The sequence below is a fragment of the Anomaloglossus baeobatrachus genome, chromosome 5, assembly GCF_048569485.1.
Source record: "Anomaloglossus baeobatrachus isolate aAnoBae1 chromosome 5, aAnoBae1.hap1, whole genome shotgun sequence".
Classification (NCBI taxonomy): domain Eukaryota; kingdom Metazoa; phylum Chordata; class Amphibia; order Anura; family Aromobatidae; genus Anomaloglossus; species Anomaloglossus baeobatrachus.
In genome coordinates, this window is record NC_134357.1 from 350099118 (window position 1) to 350111490 (window position 12373).

General features: G+C 42.3%; 1 protein-coding gene across 3 annotated transcripts in view; it reads left to right on the plus strand.

Annotated features, from left to right (window-relative positions):
* The window catches only part of LOC142311456 (arf-GAP with SH3 domain, ANK repeat and PH domain-containing protein 1-like), a 298879-nt gene that overhangs the window by 125788 nt on the left and 160718 nt on the right, over positions 1-12373 (plus strand). The window lies entirely within an intron of this gene.

The following is a 12373-nucleotide window of genomic DNA, read 5'->3' on the forward strand; positions in this document are numbered from 1 at the left end:
AATCGGTAATGAGCTGTTCAAGATAAATGATCTTATTACTTGCAAGTCTAACTATCTCGTATATGTGATCTTCTGTCCATGTCAGAGATATTATATAGGCAAAACAATTCGCCCTCTATATGTCAGATTTAGGGAACATTTCAAGTCTATAACTTCTGGGATAGGCTCACCTCGTTTAATTGCTCATATGCAAGATTGCCATAGTGGAAATCCACGTCTTCTGAGGTTTGCTGGGGTAATGAAAATTAACCCCTGTCCCACAGGAGGAGACACCCATCGTTCCTTACTTAGAAAAGAATCCAGATTAATTATAGACTTGAATGCCCTTGGTCCCCTCGGCCTAAATGACAAAAATGACTTGTCAGTGTTCCTATAGTGCTGGTTTACATTCTGGTAACAATTGACAACCCTTTTTCTACCAGATATAATGGGAATTATTTATTCTTTCTACCAGATATAATAGAAATTATTTATTCTCCTTTCTCTCTTTCCTCTTGATGTCCTAAGACAGTTTGCATAAAAAGAAGTATTTTACTTGATTAATTATTTCCATGTATGTACTGGATTGCATATGTTTTATGCTTTGACATTAATGCATAATAAGTTTCTATGTCCACTATTTGTATCTGCAGCTGGTAATGTGTTTTTAATTGCACTATTATTCACGCAACAAAATGCTGCACCCGTATCACCTGTTATTTAAGGGCGGATGCAGCACTATTGTATGCATTGGACCCGTAGAAGCAAGACTACTTGCGAAACGGCCGCCGTCGTCCGGCGTGGCACACCCTCACCCTCCCTCACTACCTGTACCTGTGATGTGATCATGGAATAAACGAAATTCCTTTTCCCTGACTTGGAGTGCGACCTTTTCATATCTACATCGTGGATTTTGTATTGCCTTTTCTTTGGGACACGCACCCAGGTGGAAGCACAGCTTGTCAGCCATACAGGATTCAGCGGTGCCCGGTATCCTCAACTCAGCCTTATATATATATATATATATATATATACAGTGCCTACAAGTAGTATTCAACCCCCTGCAGATTTAGCAGGTTTGATAAGATGCAAATAAGTTAGAGCCTGCAAACTTCGAACAAGAGCAGGATTTATTAACAGATGCATAAATCTTACAAACCGACAAGTTATGTTGCTCAGTTAAATTTTAATAAATTTTCAACATAAAAGTGTGGCTCAATTATTATTCAACCCCTAGGTTTAATATTTTGTGGAATAACCCTTGTTTGCAATTACAGCTAATAATCGTCTTTTATAAGACCTGATCAGCCCGGCACAGGTCTCTGGAGTTATCTTGGCCCACTCCTCCATGCAGATCTTCTCCAAGTTATCTAGGTTCTTTGGGTGTCTCATGTGGACTTTAATCTTGAGCTCCTTCCACAAGTTTTCAATTGGGTTAAGGTCAGGAGACTGACTAGGCCACTGCAACACCTTGATTTTTTCCCTCTTGAACCAGGCCTTGGTTTTCTTGGCTGTGTGCTTTGGGTCGTTGTCTTGTTGGAAGATGAAATGACGACCCGTCTTAAGATCCTTGATGGAGGAGCGGAGGTTCTTGGCCAAAATCTCCAGGTAGGCCGTGCTATCCATCTTCCCATGGATGCGGACCAGATGGCCAGGCCCTTTGGCTGAGAAACAGCCCCACAGCATGATGCTGCCACCACCATGCTTGACTGTAGGGATGGTATTCTTGGGGTCGTATGCAGTGCCATCCAGTCTCCAAACGTCACGTGTGTGGTTGGCACCAAAGATCTCGATCTTGGTCTCATCAGACCAGAGAACCTTGAACCAGTCTGTCTCAGAGTCCTCCAAGTGATCATGAGCAAACTGTAGACGAGCCTTGACATGACGCTTTGAAAGTAAAGGTACCTTACGGGCTCGTCTGGAACGGAGACCATTGCGGTGGAGTACGTTACTTATGGTATTGACTGAAACCAATGTCCCCACTGCCATGAGATCTTCCCGGAGCTCCTTCCTTGTTGTCCTTGGGTTAGCCTTGACTCTTCGGACAAGCCTGCCCTCGGCACGGGTGGAAACTTTCAAAGGCTGTCCAGGCCGTGGAAGGCTAACAGTAGTTCCATAAGCCTTCCACTTCCGGATGATGCTCCCAACAGTGGAGACAGGTAGGCCCAACTCCTTGGAAAGGGTTTTGTACCCCTTGCCAGCCTTGTGACCTTCCACGATCTTGTCTCTGATGGCCTTGGAATGCTCCTTTGTCTTTCCCATGTTGACCAAGTATGAGTGCTGTTCACAAGTTTGGGGAGGGTCTTAATTAGTCAGAAAAGGCTGGAAAAAGAGATAATTAATCCAAACATGTGAAGCTCATTGTTCTTTGTGCCTGAAATACTTCTTTTTTTTTTTTTAATCCAATTAGTTTTTATTGAAAACACGGCAGATACAAAATCATACATGGTAATTTAAGAGAACAATTGTCAACTGCCCGCACATGAGGGCTCCATACATTAATATACTCCGAGACAATCCAGTTACAATTCCTCTGCCTTACACTTTAACCACACAACAACATGGGGAGGGAGGAGAGGGGAGGAAAGATGGGGACTTCATTCAAGTAAGGGGGAACAAGAACAAAGGGGGAGGGGAAGAAGGTAGGGTTAGGGGGGGAAGTGGGGGGGGGGTTAGTAGGGGTACAGGGTTAGATGCCTGCCTGTATTACCAACCCCAGTCCACCAGCCGGGGCCATCAACTCCTCCTAGATTTCTCTCATAAACTGCTGCCTCAGTCAGGGTCTCAATGCTTTAGCCCCCTGGCTAGCCGAGCCAGGGCTATAATTCCATCGGCTCTATCTCAACTAGGTGCTCTTTGCCCGGGGAATAGTTGTGTAATAGGTGTTGCATGGCTGGATGACAGCCAGGGTTCCCATATTGTAAGAATTCTAGTTTTTTGTTTTAGGGAGTGGGCAAGGCAGTATTCATATTGGCATTGTTGGTCGATCCTACTATATAACTCGGCTCCAGAGGGAGCTTCAGTGGCCTTCCACGAATGGCTCAGACACTGTCTGGCAGCTATTAGAATTTGCACAATCAGTCCCCTAAAATTCTGCGGGTACGAGTCTATGCCCAAATTCAGAACTGCCAGCCCTGGGTTGGGGTTGGTGTGCACACCTGTTATTTCACTAATGAGTCTGAAAACTGCTATCCAAAAAGGTTGGACCCTCGGACAGTGCCACCAACAGTGTCCCAGTGATCCCCTCTGGAGGCAGCCCTTCCAACAGAGCGGTGAGTAGTTGGGAATGTAATGCACCAATTTTGCCGGCGTATGGTACCAACGTAGATGCACCTTTTTCAGCTGTTCCAAATGGTTAATGCATTTTGAGGATCTTTGCACCCACTGCGTCGCAGTATGCCACGCCGAGGGGGAGGTGTTAATGCCTAAATCTGATTCCCATTTAGTCATGTATGGGAGCTTTTGCTCGTCAGAGGGGTTGTTCAACCATTTGTAGGTTAAAGAGATTCCCGGTTGCCTCATTAGTTTTTTAAACAATAGTGCCTTAACAGTGGGTAAGGTCGGGTTTGATCCCGGGGGGAATTTTGTGCTTAGAAAATGGCGAATCTGCAGGTGTTGATAAAAACACCCCTTTAGGGAGGGGTGCTCCCGAAGTATATCGTTGAAGGGCCTAATCTCTGCACCATCGTAAAAGTCCGCCAAAACTCCAAAACCCGCTGCTTCCCATCTACTCAAATTTGTATATGGAATGTGGGATTCTATTGCTCTGAGCGAAATTTCTGACAGCGGGACCTGGATCTTAGGGATCATCTCACTGCGCCATATGGCTATCGATGCTGTCATAGTAGGGAGACACAGGGTGGACCTAGTACGTTTTAGATATTCCACCTCCATCAGTTTCCTCGTCGAACCCTGGTCTGTCAGAGAGTTCTCAAGTTGAACCCACCTATGGGAGCTCTCCGTGTTCCACCATTCTTTGAGTGATTCTATAAGAGAAGCTTTATAATAGGCCATCACATTAGGCGTACCCAGACCTCCCATTCCATATGGCAGATGCATAATCTTACTAGCAACTCTAGCTCTTTTATTACCCCAAATAAACTTATTGGTCATCAACTGCAGTTTTATCAAATATCTATATGGAATTTTAAGAGGGAGACACCTAAACATGTACAGCAGTCTAGGAAGGAACGTCATCTTAAAGGATTGAATTCTCGCCATCCAAGATAGCGACAACTTCTCATACCTGCCTAGATCCTGACCCAAGTTTTTGAGTAGGTGATCGAGATTGGATCTGATGAGGGAATGGGTTGGTGTCAAACGGATACCTAGATAAGGGATACTGTCTTCGCACCACTGGAAAGGAAAGGCTGCCTCCAAAATCCTTCTGGACCTTGCGGGTACATTAAATGGTAGTACTAAGGACTTAGTGGCATTCAATTTGTAATAAGACACTTCAGAAAAGGTCGACAGGGTGGACATCACTGCTGGAAAGGAATATTCAAGGTTAGTACATGATATTATTACATCATCCGCATATAGACCCAATTTATGTTCATGCTCCCTTACCCTTATACCAGTTATGTTCGGGTTCACCCTAATTGCCTCCGCCAGAGGTTCCACCACCAGAGCAAAAACAATAGGGGACAGCGGGCACCCCTGGCGGGTGCCATTGGTTATAGAAAATTTTAATGAGCGAAACCCGAGGCTAGAACTGAAGCATTTGGGTGAGAGTACAAGGCCAAAACAGATGACTTAATTCTTCCTTCAAAACCAAATTTCATAAGCACTCTTTCTAGATATCCCCAGTGCACCCTATCAAAGGCCTTTTCGGCGTTGAGTGACAAGAATACACCAGGGACACCCGACTTCTCCATCACCCCAATTAAATCCAGCATCCGCCTGGTGCCATCTTTGGATTGCCTGCCCGCCACAAAACCCACCTGATCCGGGGCTACCAAGGAGGGGATTATTTTATGGAGTCTGGTGGCTACCATTTTTGAGTAAATTTTTAAATCACAGTTGAGCAATGAAATTGGTCTGAAATTCCCAGGGGTATCTGCCGTTTTCCCCGGTTTGGGTAGTGTAGTGATAACTGCTTCTAGGTTCTCTGAGGAAATAGTCCCGGCCGTTTGCCACAAATTAAAGGTCTTTAGTAAAAAAGGGGCTAGAATAGAGGCAAATTGCTGATAATATTCATAGGGAAGCCCATCCGGGCCTGGGGCTGAGTTTCGTTTAGAAGCTCTAATGGTGTCCAAAATTTCCTGTATAGTAAAGGGAAGATTTAAAGATTCTAATTGCCGGTCTGAGACCCGAGGCAATTACAGACCATCCAAAAACTCCTGAATTTTTTCCGGTGTTGGCTGAGGGGTTTGCAGGTCATCCCTTAAATTGTACAGGGCAGCATAATACTTGGCAAAGGCGTCTGCTATCCCATTAGGGTGCCTTATAAGTGATCCGTCTGGGCCCTTCAAAAATTCAATTTTAGATTTAATTTCCCGTTTTTTTGTTCTTCTAGCTAGTAAGGTGCTGGCTCTATCCCCCATCGCATAAAAAGTTGATTTACTCTTTTTAAGATTATGTTCATATCTATACAACAGGAGGGATCGCAGTTGAAACCTGCAAGTAAGAATTTCCCTGGACAGTGTAGACGACGGGGAGGCCTTGTTAATAGTTTCTAAATGTTGAATATGGGCTATAATTTCTTTAATTTCTGCTTCTCTTTGCTTTTTCAAGATTGATGCAGTTTTTAAAAACTGCCCTCTAATAACTGATTTGTGTGCAGCCCATAAGGTCTCGTCAGAGACCTCCCCATTGTCATTATGTCCAAAGTATTCCAACAGGCCTGCCACAACCTCCTCCTGAACGTTCTTTTGGTTCAGTAAACTAGTATTAAGTCTCCATTGAGGCACCATAAATCCACTAGTAGAGTCCTGTACAACCAAAGTTATCGGAGCATGATCCGACCATGTTATCAGACCCACTTCAGCACCCGTACACTTGTGAACAGTCTTACTATCCGTCAGGAAGAAGTCGATCCTGCTGTACGACCGATGCCTTGGGGAAAAGAAAGTATAGTCCCTTTCCGATGCATGAAGGTATCTCCATATGTCATGTAGATGAAACTCCGCGACCAACTGTTTCAGTTCCTTTCCTGACTTAGCGGACCTCACCGAGCAATCCATAGATCGAAGAACTGGAGTGTTAAAGTCACCGCAGATTATCTCTGACCCCTGTGCGGTGCTCCTAAACATCTGGAAAAATTTCCGGGCAAATGTTAGTTGAGATGAGTTTGGAGCGTAAATCGATGCCAAGGTATACAAAAGCCCATTCAGGAGGCATTTTAGAATAATATATCTCCCGTCTGCACCATAGGTTACATGAATCATTTTGAAAGCCACAGAGTTTTTAATCAGGATAGCCACTCCTCCTTTTTTTTTTTTTTAGAGTCATTTGCAAAGAACATATGTGGAAATCTTGGATGTAGTAGCCTTTTATTGTCATCAGTAAGAAGGTGAGTTTCTTGAATACATGCTATATCACATTTGGATGCTATAACTTCTCTCCACAGCATGGATCTTTTTGCAGGAGAATTGAGACCCTTCACATTGAGAGACAGAAACTTAATACTCATGGTGGATCCCAGAAAGGACGATGTTTCCAGGCAGGCCGACTGAGAGGCATAGGGCAGGCAGAGGCAGGCAAGGAGGACCAGTTAGGGACGGTGCACGGGTGGAGGGAAAAAACAACAAAAACAAAAAAACTTGAATACTTCAGCTTCATCCTTACCGGACAACTGGGAAGTACTTGCTCGCCATAGGCGAGAACAACAGAGGGCTTAAGTGACATCACAGGTCACATGAGAGCTACACATGCCTGCGGCTGGCGAGACTCCCTCAAGCTGGTTCCCACTCAGGATTGATCTTTTTCTTCTGAACATCCCCCTGCTCCCGGCGTGAGTCTGAGTGCATTGTAAGGGGTAATCCCCAGGACTCAAGTAGTTTGCTCAGTTGAGGAGGGGACTGACATACATGTGTTTTAGAATCCCTGAAGATAATCAGTTTCACCGGGAATCCCCATTTATAGTGTATGTCATGCTCCCTCAGGATTCTGGAGAACTGGGAAAATTCTCTTCTTTTTGCCAGAGTTGCAGCAGACAGGTCCGGGAACACCTTTAAATCATTAAATTCATCTGGGAGGATAGGGTTATCCCTCAGTATCTGGAGCACTGCTTCCTTTGTTTTATAAAAATGCAGTCGTGCCAGCGTGTCCCTGGGCAGAGGGGGGTCGATACCTTTAGGTTTAGGGATTCTATGTATTCTATCCACTATGAGATCTCTTTCTGTGTGTTCTGGGAGCAGTAGTTGGAGAAACTTGTGAAAGAAATCTGGCAGCTCTTTATCAGCTACTGACACAGGAATGCCCCTAATTTTAAGATTGTTCCTTCTGGATCTGTCTTCCAGATCCCCAAGCTTGTTTTTCAGTATTCCCACCTCCTCATCTAGTGCTGTGTTAGCATCAATCAGATCATTGTGTGACTGAGCAAGTTCGGCCATTTTAGACTCCACATGGTCTGTACGGTCCCCCAGTGATTTGATTTCCTCCTTAACTTCTTTAATCATGTTCTTAAGATCCCTGAAATCCTCCTGCAGTGATGACTTCAGAGAACTGAGCATGGCTTGCAGCCTTTCCTCTGTGAGAGGAGTGCCTGTGACACTGCTTCCCAACCCTGTCTCTTCCTGGTGTAAGGGAGACACTGCAGCAGCAGACATCTTCTGAGGAGAGGGGGATCCCCTATCCCTGGGATAAAAGTCAGTAAGCTTGGCTGGGGGGCCAGATTTCCGGGGTCTACCCTTTGGCATACTGTGCAGGGGTATTACTCACTGTTTCAGAGGAGAGTTCTCAGCGATTTGAAGCAGCTTTGAGCCAGTTTGTACAGCCACAGCACAGAGCTTCCCTCTTAAGCAGCCATTGCCTTCAGCATGCAGGCCACACCCCCGTGCCTGAAATACTTCTTAATACTTTAGGGGAACCAAACAGAATTCTTGTGGTTTGAGGGGTTGAATAATAAATGACCCTCTGAATAAACTTTTCACAATTTAAAAAAAAAAAAAAATAAAAAAAGAAATAACATTCTTTTTTGCTGCAGTGCATTTCACACTTCCAGGCTGATCTACAGTCCAAATGTCACAATGCCAAGTTAATTCCGAATGTGTAAACCTGCTAAATCTGCAGGGGATTGAATACTACTTGTAGGCACTGTGTGTATATATATATATATATATATTTTTATATATATATATATATATATATATATATATATATATATATATATATATATATTTCTATATCTATATATATATATACATATATATATATATATATATATATATATATAAAATCATATATAGATATGTGTATATATCTTTTCTCCGGAACCCTGAAAGTGAATTTGTCGTGACTCTGGTTTTCTACCTCATCTGAGAGCAGCATAATGCAGGCAAAGTGACCCTGAATCCAATGGTGCATCACTTGATTTACTTGTACTGGGTGCAGTGGTTCTGACACAATCAAAGTTTTTAGATGTAACAGAGCTCAGAAAGTTGCCCCCGCCCACACCAGGCTCTCTATATATGAAATCTATATACAGTGAACTGTTAATCATAGCAAGAGGTGTGCCGGACTAGCTGAAGTCTAGCTGACCTAGTCTGGCAATCATAATATCCCAACGCTAAACCAAACATTGCAGGTAAACAACTGCACACAGTTTGATAAAAGACACATCGTTGAAATCTGTGTGTTAGCCCCTACAGCATGCTTTTTTCAGATTATATAGCAAAAATTTGCTGACAGATTCTTTTTAATAACTTCAATATGGAAAAGTTTGTAATTGCGGACACACTTCCAATGTTCTTGGTGGGAAGAGTTAACACTATGACACTGTTAAATTCTGCAAACACATCCCAAGTAAAATCTTAAGTGTATCTATGGTGTATCTTTCTCCTACATTGCCTCTTCAAGTATTATTATTTTTTTCAGAGATATTTCTGCTCCGAGCAAAAGCAATTTATCCACATTAGACTCCTGTCATAGGATAGTTATTATGCAATAGTATATGGCAAAGCAAAACTGCCTCATCTGCTTTTTCTTCCTACGAGATACTGCATACCCTAAAGAAATTGTTTTACCAGATCCTTAACTGGAATATCAACAATTGTCAAACCCCAAATTTTTTTTATGACCATTTTGTGTTTTATTTTCTGTGGTCGGTTGTGTTTTTAATGTGTTTGCATAGAATACTGTAGATTTTACATATATATATATATATATATATATATATATATATATATATATAATATTATGCTCTCTAACAGGTAAGCATCAAAATACTCTTGACTATGTGAAGGAATCTGTAAATCTATTATACGGTCAGTCGTTTGCTGCTTACTTACACTGGCAGCCTGACGGCGGATAATGATCTTCAAGACAAATTGTTTAGTTCTTGAATATTAACTGTGTAACCTACAGAATAACAGGTGGCAATGAACAGCTACTGCTGTTTTTAGGAAAAGAACTATGGGTGACCAGAAGGAAAAAAAAAAGTGCCAATGGTTGAGGAGTCCATTATCAAGTTATGCTCAATGGAAATCAACAGACAGGTTGGAAACCTAGAGAAATGTAGGAAGGGGGCAGAGTGTGACTGGAACTAATCAAAAAGAGAATGGGTCTTTTAAGCCCACCATAGACACACAGGAGCGTTAGCTCTGCTGGGTGTCCCTTGGTTCTCTAGGAGAAAGCTTCTACCGGACATGTCTGGCCTTGGCTTATCTCCGGGAGAACAAAAGGATCTTTGAAATAAGACATGCCGGATCCTTAACCCATCCTACAATCATATGTTTGAAGCCGAACCCATCGATATTGGTGTCCTGGCTGACAGTCTATTGTGTATGTGGAGGCTTTACTCTCTTACATGGTGATAGATGGTTGTCTTTGTGTAGCAGACACTAGCAGGATCTCCCAGTTCAGTTGAGTTCCTTTGACAAGGCTCTGCTACACCAATAAGGTTACATTTTTGTTGAGTCTATTGAAGTTTTCAACATAAAATAATGATTGTCCCCAATCTCAGCAAAGTTATCACACTTTACAGCTCTCGTAATTTACTTCTGTGCCTGATCATCGGTGTACAAAGCAAATACTATACATGCTCCCTACTAACATGGCCCCTTCAATGTTAAATCCCTTCATATAAATTAAGAAATTTAGAAATGTACTGAATCTATTGTTTGCAACAATTTAAATTTAGCTGAAACATTGAAATTAATACACTGTGTACAGAATTATTATGCAAATGAGTATTTTGATCACATGATAATTTTTATACATGTTGTCCTACTCCAAGCTGTATAGGCTTAAGAGCCAACTACCAATTAAGTAAATCAGGTGATGTTCATCTCTGTAATGAGGAGGGGTGTGGTGCAATGGCATCAACACCCTATATAATGTGTGCTTAATTATTAGGCAACTTCCTTTGACTTGGCAAAATGGGTCAGAAGAGAGATTTGACGGGCTCTGAAAAGTACAAAATTGTGAGATGTCTTGCAGAGGGATGCAGCAGCCTTGAAATTGCCAAACTTTTGAAGCATGATCACCGAACAATCAAGCATTTCATGGCAAATAGCCAACAGGGTCGCAAGAAGCGTGTTGGGCAAAAAAGGCGCAAAATAACTGCCCAAGAATTGAAGAAAATTAAGCGTGAAGCTGCCAAGATGCATTTGCCACCAGTTTGGCCATATTTCAGAGCTGCAACGTTACTGGAGCATCAAAAAGCACAAGGTGTGCCATACTCAGGGACATGGCCAAGGTAAGGAAGGCTGAAAAACGACTACCTTTGAACAAGAAACATAAGATAAAACGTCAAGACTGGGTCAAGAAATACCTTAAGACTGATTTTTCAAAGGTTTTATGGACTGGTGAAATGAGAGTGACTTTTGATGGGCCAGATGGATGGGCCAGAGGCTGGATCAGTAAAGGGCAGAGAGCTCCACTCCGACTCAGACGCTAGCAAGGTGGAGGTGGGGTACTGGTATGGGCTGGTATCAAAGATGAACTTGTGCTATATTTCAGGTTGAGGATGGAGTGAAGCTCAACTCCCAGACCTGCTGCCAGTTTCTGGAAGACAACTTCTTCAAGCAGTGGTACAGGAAGAAGTCGGTATCGTTCAAGAAAAACATGATTTTCAAGCAGGAAAATGCTCCATTACATGCATTCAATTACTCCAAAGTGTGGCTAGCCAGTAAAGGTCTAAAAGATGAACAAATGATGACATGGCCCCCTTGTTCACCTGATTTGAACCCCATAGAGAACCTCTGGTTCCTCATAAAATGTGAGATCTACAGGGAGGGAAAACGGTACACCTCTCGGAACAGTGTCTGGAGGCTGTGGTGGCTGCTGCACGCAATGTTGATCATAAACAGATCAAGCAACTGAAAGAATCTATGCATGGTAGGCTGTTGAGTGCCATCATAAAGAAAGGTGGCTATATTGGTCACTAATTTTTTGGGGTTTTGCATGTCAGAAATATTTATTTCTAAATTTTGAGCAGTTATATTGGTTTACCTGGTGAAAATAAACAAGTGAGATGGGAATATATTTGGTTTTTATTAAGTTGCCTGATAATTCTGCATAGTAATAGTTACCTGCAAAAACAGATATCCCCCTAAGACAGCCAAATCTTAAAAAAATAACCACTCCAACTTCCAAAAATATTAAGCTTTGATATTTGAGTCTTTTGGGTTGATTGAGAATAGTTGTTAATCAATAATAAAAAAAAATCCTCTAAAATACAACTTGTCTAATAATTCTGTACGCGGTGTACATCAAAATATATACATCACAATATAACTTAAAGAGATATTCCCATCTCCAAAATCCTATCCCAATATGTAGTAGGTGTAATAATAAGAATATTACCAAATACCTCCAATGAGAAATGTAGTATAGTTCTCCTGATTAGCTATATCACTTACCTCATGTGCAGGGTATTGCAGTAGCTTGGGTATCCCTGGTTACAGCCACTGATATAGGGACAATTAGTTAGCTGCTAGTGGTCGTAACCATGGATATCTAAGGTACTGTAATGCCCTGCACATGAGGTAAGTGACATAGTTTATCAGGAAAGCTATCTACATTTCTAATTGGAGGTATTTGCTTTTTTTTTTCTTATTATACCCACTGCATATGGGATAGGATCTTGGAGATGGGAATACTCCCTTTAAGAAAAATAAATAGAATTTATGCAACTGTGTGACCAGCGAGATTTCAGGCAATGCTGTTAGGCGGGCTTTACACGTTGCGACATCGCTACCGATATATCGTTGGGGTCACGTCGTTAGTG